Genomic DNA, 7500 nt, shown 5'->3' on the forward strand with positions numbered 1-7500 from the left:
GGTTCCAGGGGCTCCAGGGGGTGCTTGGTGGAGGCCATGCCCAGCCAGAGTGGCCCTTCCCCGGGGTGAGTCTGGGGAGAGTGGGGGGTGGCTCTGGGGGTGCTCCGGGGGCTCCAGGGGGTGCTCGGCGGAGGCCATGCCCAGCCAGAGTGTCCCTTCCCCGGGGTGAGTCTGGAGGAGTGGGGGGTGGCCCTGGAGGTGCTCCGGGGGCTCCAGGGGCTCCAGGGGGTGCTCGGCGGAGGCCATGCCCAGCCAGAGTGTCCCTTCCCCGGGGTGAGTCTGGAGGAGTGGGGGGTGGCTCTGGAGGTGCTCCGGGGGCTCCAGGGGGTGCTTGGTGGAGACCATGCCCAGCCAGAGTGTCCCTTCCCCGGGGTGAGTCTGGGGAGAGTGGGGGGTGGCTCTGGGGGTGCTCCGGGGGCTCCAGGGGGTGCTTGGTGGAGACCATGCCCAGCCAGAGTGGCCCTTCCCCGGGGTGAGTCTGGGGAGAGTGGGGGGTGGCTCTGGAGGGCCTCCGGGGGTTCCAGGGGTTCCAGGGGTTCCAGGGGGTGCTCGGTGGAGGCCATGCCCAGCCAGAGTGGCCCTTCCCCGGGCAGAGTCTGGGGAGAGTGGGGGGTGGCTCTGGAGGTGCTCCGGGGGCTCCAGGGGCTGCTTGGTGGAGACCATGCCCAGCCAGAGTGGCCCTTCCCCCGGGTGAGTCTGGGGACAGTGGGGGGTGGCCCTGGAGGGCCTCCGGGGGTTCCAGGGGGTGCTCGGCGGAGGCCATGCCCGGCCAGAGTGTCCCTTCCCCGGGCAGAGTCTGGGGAGAGTGGGGGGTGGCTCTGGAGGTGCTCCGGGGGCTCCAGGGGGTGCTCAGTGGAGGCCATGCCCAGCCAGAGTGGCCCTTCCCCGGGCAGAGTCTGGAGGAGTGGGGGGTGGCTCTGGAGGTGCTCCGGGGGCTCCAGGGGTTCCAGGGGGTGGTCGGCGGAGGCCATGCCCAGCCAGAGTGGCCCTTCCCCGGGGTGAGTCTGGGGAGAGTGGGGGGTGGCTCTGGAGGGCCTCCGGGGGTTCCAGGGGCTCCAGGGGGTGCTTGGTGGAGGCCATGCCCAGCCAGAGTGGCCCTTCCCCGGGGTGAGTCTGGGGAGAGTGGGGGGTGGCTCTGGGGGTGCTCCGGGGGCTCCAGGGGGTGCTCGGCGGAGGCCATGCCCAGCCAGAGTGTCCCTTCCCCGGGGTGAGTCTGGAGGAGTGGGGGGTGGCCCTGGAGGTGCTCCGGGGGCTCCAGGGGCTCCAGGGGGTGCTCGGCGGAGGCCATGCCCAGCCAGAGTGTCCCTTCCCCGGGGTGAGTCTGGAGGAGTGGGGGGTGGCTCTGGAGGTGCTCCGGGGGCTCCAGGGGGTGCTTGGTGGAGACCATGCCCAGCCAGAGTGTCCCTTCCCCGGGGTGAGTCTGGGGAGAGTGGGGGGTGGCTCTGGGGGTGCTCCGGGGGCTCCAGGGGGTGCTTGGTGGAGACCATGCCCAGCCAGAGTGGCCCTTCCCCGGGGTGAGTCTGGGGAGAGTGGGGGGTGGCTCTGGAGGGCCTCCGGGGGTTCCAGGGGTTCCAGGGGTTCCAGGGGGTGCTCGGTGGAGGCCATGCCCAGCCAGAGTGGCCCTTCCCCGGGCAGAGTCTGGGGAGAGTGGGGGGTGGCTCTGGAGGTGCTCCGGGGGCTCCAGGGGCTGCTTGGTGGAGACCATGCCCAGCCAGAGTGGCCCTTCCCCCGGGTGAGTCTGGGGACAGTGGGGGGTGGCCCTGGAGGGCCTCCGGGGGTTCCAGGGGGTGCTCGGCGGAGGCCATGCCCGGCCAGAGTGTCCCTTCCCCGGGCAGAGTCTGGGGAGAGTGGGGGGTGGCTCTGGAGGTGCTCCGGGGGCTCCAGGGGGTGCTCAGTGGAGGCCATGCCCAGCCAGAGTGGCCCTTCCCCGGGCAGAGTCTGGAGGAGTGGGGGGTGGCTCTGGAGGTGCTCCGGGGGCTCCAGGGGTTCCAGGGGGTGGTCGGCGGAGGCCATGCCCAGCCAGAGTGGCCCTTCCCCGGGGTGAGTCTGGGGAGAGTGGGGGGTGGCTCTGGAGGGCCTCCGGGGGTTCCAGGGGCTCCAGGGGGTGCTTGGTGGAGGCCATGCCCAGCCAGAGTGGCCCTTCCCCGGGGTGAGTCTGGGGAGAGTGGGGGGTGGCTCTGGGGGTGCTCCGGGGGCTCCAGGGGGTGCTCGGCGGAGGCCATGCCCAGCCAGAGTGTCCCTTCCCCGGGGTGAGTCTGGAGGAGTGGGGGGTGGCCCTGGAGGTGCTCCGGGGGCTCCAGGGGCTCCAGGGGGTGCTCGGCGGAGGCCATGCCCAGCCAGAGTGTCCCTTCCCCGGGGTGAGTCTGGAGGAGTGGGGGGTGGCTCTGGAGGTGCTCCGGGGGCTCCAGGGGGTGCTTGGTGGAGACCATGCCCAGCCAGAGTGTCCCTTCCCCGGGGTGAGTCTGGGGAGAGTGGGGGGTGGCTCTGGGGGTGCTCCGGGGGCTCCAGGGGGTGCTTGGTGGAGACCATGCCCAGCCAGAGTGGCCCTTCCCCGGGGTGAGTCTGGGGAGAGTGGGGGGTGGCTCTGGAGGGCCTCCGGGGGTTCCAGGGGTTCCAGGGGTTCCAGGGGGTGCTCGGTGGAGGCCATGCCCAGCCAGAGTGGCCCTTCCCCGGGCAGAGTCTGGGGAGAGTGGGGGGTGGCTCTGGAGGTGCTCCGGGGGCTCCAGGGGCTGCTTGGTGGAGACCATGCCCAGCCAGAGTGGCCCTTCCCCCGGGTGAGTCTGGGGACAGTGGGGGGTGGCCCTGGAGGGCCTCCGGGGGTTCCAGGGGGTGCTCGGCGGAGGCCATGCCCGGCCAGAGTGTCCCTTCCCCGGGCAGAGTCTGGGGAGAGTGGGGGGTGGCTCTGGAGGTGCTCCGGGGGCTCCAGGGGGTGCTCAGTGGAGGCCATGCCCAGCCAGAGTGGCCCTTCCCCGGGCAGAGTCTGGAGGAGTGGGGGGTGGCTCTGGAGGTGCTCCGGGGGCTCCAGGGGTTCCAGGGGGTGGTCGGCGGAGGCCATGCCCAGCCAGAGTGGCCCTTCCCCGGGGTGAGTCTGGGGAGAGTGGGGGGTGGCTCTGGAGGGCCTCCGGGGGTTCCAGGGGCTCCAGGGGGTGCTTGGTGGAGGCCATGCCCAGCCAGAGTGGCCCTTCCCCGGGGTGAGTCTGGGGAGAGTGGGGGGTGGCTCTGGGGGTGCTCCGGGGGCTCCAGGGGGTGCTCGGCGGAGGCCATGCCCAGCCAGAGTGTCCCTTCCCCGGGGTGAGTCTGGAGGAGTGGGGGGTGGCCCTGGAGGTGCTCCGGGGGCTCCAGGGGCTCCAGGGGGTGCTCGGCGGAGGCCATGCCCAGCCAGAGTGTCCCTTCCCCGGGGTGAGTCTGGAGGAGTGGGGGGTGGCTCTGGAGGTGCTCCGGGGGCTCCAGGGGGTGCTTGGTGGAGACCATGCCCAGCCAGAGTGTCCCTTCCCCGGGGTGAGTCTGGGGAGAGTGGGGGGTGGCTCTGGGGGTGCTCCGGGGGCTCCAGGGGGTGCTTGGTGGAGACCATGCCCAGCCAGAGTGGCCCTTCCCCGGGGTGAGTCTGGGGAGAGTGGGGGGTGGCTCTGGAGGGCCTCCGGGGGTTCCAGGGGTTCCAGGGGTTCCAGGGGGTGCTCGGTGGAGGCCATGCCCAGCCAGAGTGGCCCTTCCCCGGGCAGAGTCTGGGGAGAGTGGGGGGTGGCTCTGGAGGTGCTCCGGGGGCTCCAGGGGCTGCTTGGTGGAGACCATGCCCAGCCAGAGTGGCCCTTCCCCCGGGTGAGTCTGGGGACAGTGGGGGGTGGCCCTGGAGGGCCTCCGGGGGTTCCAGGGGGTGCTCGGCGGAGGCCATGCCCGGCCAGAGTGTCCCTTCCCCGGGCAGAGTCTGGGGAGAGTGGGGGGTGGCTCTGGAGGTGCTCCGGGGGCTCCAGGGGGTGCTCAGTGGAGGCCATGCCCAGCCAGAGTGGCCCTTCCCCGGGCAGAGTCTGGAGGAGTGGGGGGTGGCTCTGGAGGTGCTCCGGGGGCTCCAGGGGTTCCAGGGGGTGGTCGGCGGAGGCCATGCCCAGCCAGAGTGGCCCTTCCCCGGGGTGAGTCTGGGGAGAGTGGGGGGTGGCTCTGGAGGGCCTCCGGGGGTTCCAGGGGCTCCAGGGGGTGCTTGGTGGAGGCCATGCCCAGCCAGAGTGGCCCTTCCCCGGGGTGAGTCTGGGGAGAGTGGGGGGTGGCTCTGGGGGTGCTCCGGGGGCTCCAGGGGGTGCTCGGCGGAGGCCATGCCCAGCCAGAGTGTCCCTTCCCCGGGGTGAGTCTGGAGGAGTGGGGGGTGGCCCTGGAGGTGCTCCGGGGGCTCCAGGGGCTCCAGGGGGTGCTCGGCGGAGGCCATGCCCAGCCAGAGTGTCCCTTCCCCGGGGTGAGTCTGGAGGAGTGGGGGGTGGCTCTGGAGGTGCTCCGGGGGCTCCAGGGGGTGCTTGGTGGAGACCATGCCCAGCCAGAGTGTCCCTTCCCCGGGGTGAGTCTGGGGAGAGTGGGGGGTGGCTCTGGGGGTGCTCCGGGGGCTCCAGGGGGTGCTTGGTGGAGACCATGCCCAGCCAGAGTGGCCCTTCCCCGGGGTGAGTCTGGGGAGAGTGGGGGGTGGCTCTGGAGGGCCTCCGGGGGTTCCAGGGGTTCCAGGGGTTCCAGGGGGTGCTCGGTGGAGGCCATGCCCAGCCAGAGTGGCCCTTCCCCGGGCAGAGTCTGGGGAGAGTGGGGGGTGGCTCTGGAGGTGCTCCGGGGGCTCCAGGGGCTGCTTGGTGGAGACCATGCCCAGCCAGAGTGGCCCTTCCCCCGGGTGAGTCTGGGGACAGTGGGGGGTGGCCCTGGAGGGCCTCCGGGGGTTCCAGGGGGTGCTCGGCGGAGGCCATGCCCGGCCAGAGTGTCCCTTCCCCGGGCAGAGTCTGGGGAGAGTGGGGGGTGGCTCTGGAGGTGCTCCGGGGGCTCCAGGGGTTCCAGGGGGTGGTCGGCGGAGGCCATGCCCAGCCAGAGTGTCCCTTCCCCGGGGTGAGTCTGGAGGAGAGTGGGGGGTGGCTCTGGGGGTGCTCCGGGGGCTCCAGGGGGTGCTCGGCGGAGGCCATGCCCAGCCAGAGTGTCCCTTCCCCGGGGTGAGTCTGGAGGAGTGGGGGGTGGCCCTGGAGGTGCTCCGGGGGCTCCAGGGGCTCCAGGGGGTGCTCGGTGGGGGCCATGCCCAGCCAGAGTGTCCCTTCCCCGGGGTGAGTCTGGAGGAGTGGGGGGTGGCTCTGGAGGTGCTCCGGGGGCTCCAGGGGGTGCTTGGTGGAGACCATGCCCAGCCAGAGTGGCCCTCCCCCGGGGTGAGTCTGGGGAGAGTGGGGGGTGGCTCTGGAGGGCCTCCGGGGGTTCCAGGGGCTCCAGGGGGTGCTTGGTGGAGGCCATGCCCAGCCAGAGTGTCCCTTCCCCGGGGTGAGTCTGGGGTGAGTGGGGGGTGGCTCTGGGGGTGCTCCGGGGGCTCCAGGGGGTGCTCGGCGGAGGCCATGCCCAGCCAGAGTGGCCCTTCCCCGGGGTGAGTCTGGGGAGAGTGGGGGGTGGCTCTGGGGGTGCTCCGGGGGCTCCAGGGGCTCCAGGGGGTGCTCGGTGGGGGCCATGCCCAGCCAGAGTGTCCCTTCCCCGGGGTGAGTCTGGAGGAGTGGGGGGTGGCTCTGGAGGTGCTCCGGGGGCTCCAGGGGGTGCTTGGTGGAGACCATGCCCAGCCAGAGTGGCCCTCCCCCGGGGTGAGTCTGGGGAGAGTGGGGGGTGGCTCTGGAGGGCCTCCGGGGGTTCCAGGGGCTCCAGGGGGTGCTTGGTGGAGGCCATGCCCAGCCAGAGTGTCCCTTCCCCGGGGTGAGTCTGGGGTGAGTGGGGGGTGGCTCTGGGGGTGCTCCGGGGGCTCCAGGGGGTGCTCGGCGGAGGCCATGCCCAGCCAGAGTGGCCCTTCCCCGGGGTGAGTCTGGGGAGAGTGGGGGGTGGCTCTGGGGGTGCTCCGGGGGCTCCAGGGGGTGCTTGGTGGAGACCATGCCCAGCCAGAGTGGCCCTTCCCCGGGCAGAGTCTGGGGAGAGTGGGGGGTGGCTCTGGAGGTGCTCCGGGGGCTCCAGGGGTTCCAGGGGGTGCTCAGTGGGGGCCATGCCCAGGCAGAGTGTCCCTTCCCCGGGGTGAGTCTGGAGGAGTGGGGGGTGGCTCTGGAGGTGCTCCGGGGGCTCCAGGGGGTGCTTGGTGGAGACCATGCCCAGCCAGAGTGTCCCTTCCCCGGGGTGAGTCTGGGGAGAGTGGGGGGTGGCTCTGGGGGTGCTCCGGGGGCTCCAGGGGGTGCTTGGTGGAGACCATGCCCAGCCAGAGTGGCCCTTCCCCGGGGTGAGTCTGGGGAGAGTGGGGGGTGGCTCTGGAGGGCCTCCGGGGGTTCCAGGGGTTCCAGGGGGTGCTCGGTGGAGGCCATGCCCAGCCAGAGTGGCCCTTCCCCGGGCAGAGTCTGGGGAGAGTGGGGGGTGGCTCTGGAGGTGCTCCGGGGGCTCCAGGGGCTGCTTGGTGGAGACCATGCCCAGCCAGAGTGGCCCTTCCCCCGGGTGAGTCTGGGGACAGTGGGGGGTGGCTCTGGAGGGCCTCCGGGGGCTCCAGTGGCTCCAGGGGGTGCTCAGCGGAGGCCATGCCCAGCCAGAGTGGCCCTTCCCCGGCCTCATATGCGGCAGAGTGCGGGGTGAGCAAAATGGGTTAAAATGGGTTAAAATGTGAAAAAAAAAAAAAAAAAAAAAAAAAAAACACCAAAATGAGCAAAATGAAATAATCCCCTATCATCAGTGCACTGTTTGACCCCTGAAAAGCACTCCCCTGGGGCCTGGAGGTGATCTGACCATCAGAGTATAGCACCCTATGCCCCTGAGGGACTTAGAGTAAAAACCGAAATAGTACACTATTCCCGAAAAGACTCTGTCGTTTTTCGGCAATAGTACACTATACCCATCGACTCTGTCGTTTTTCCGGGCCGTAGTACGAAGTTGTGAGCAAAAGGGGTGAAAATGGGTTAAAATGTGAAAAAACACCAAAATGAGCAAAATGAAATAATCCCCCATCATCAGTGCACTGTTTGACCCCAGAAAAGCACTCCCCTGGGGCCTGGAGGTGATCTGACCATCATAGTATAGCACCCCATGCCCCTGAGGGACTTAGAGTAAAAACCGAAATAGTACACTATTCCCGAAAAGACTCTGTCGTTTTTCGGCAATAGTACACTATACCCATCGACTCTGTCGTTTTTCCGGGCCGTAGTACGAAGTTGTGAGCAAAAGGGGTGAAAATGGGTTAAAATGTGAAAAAACACCAAAATGAGCAAAATGAAATAATCCCCCATCATCAGTGCACTGTTTGACCCCAGAAAAGCACTCCCCTGGGGCCTGGAGGTGATCTGACCATCATAGTATAGTACACTATACCCCTGAGGGACTTAGTGC

The sequence above is a fragment of the Eucyclogobius newberryi genome, unplaced genomic scaffold (assembly GCF_026437365.1).
Source record: "Eucyclogobius newberryi isolate DKJ021-1_F unplaced genomic scaffold, fEucNew1.0.hap1 SCAF_355, whole genome shotgun sequence".
NCBI lineage: Eukaryota > Metazoa > Chordata > Actinopteri > Gobiiformes > Gobiidae > Eucyclogobius > Eucyclogobius newberryi.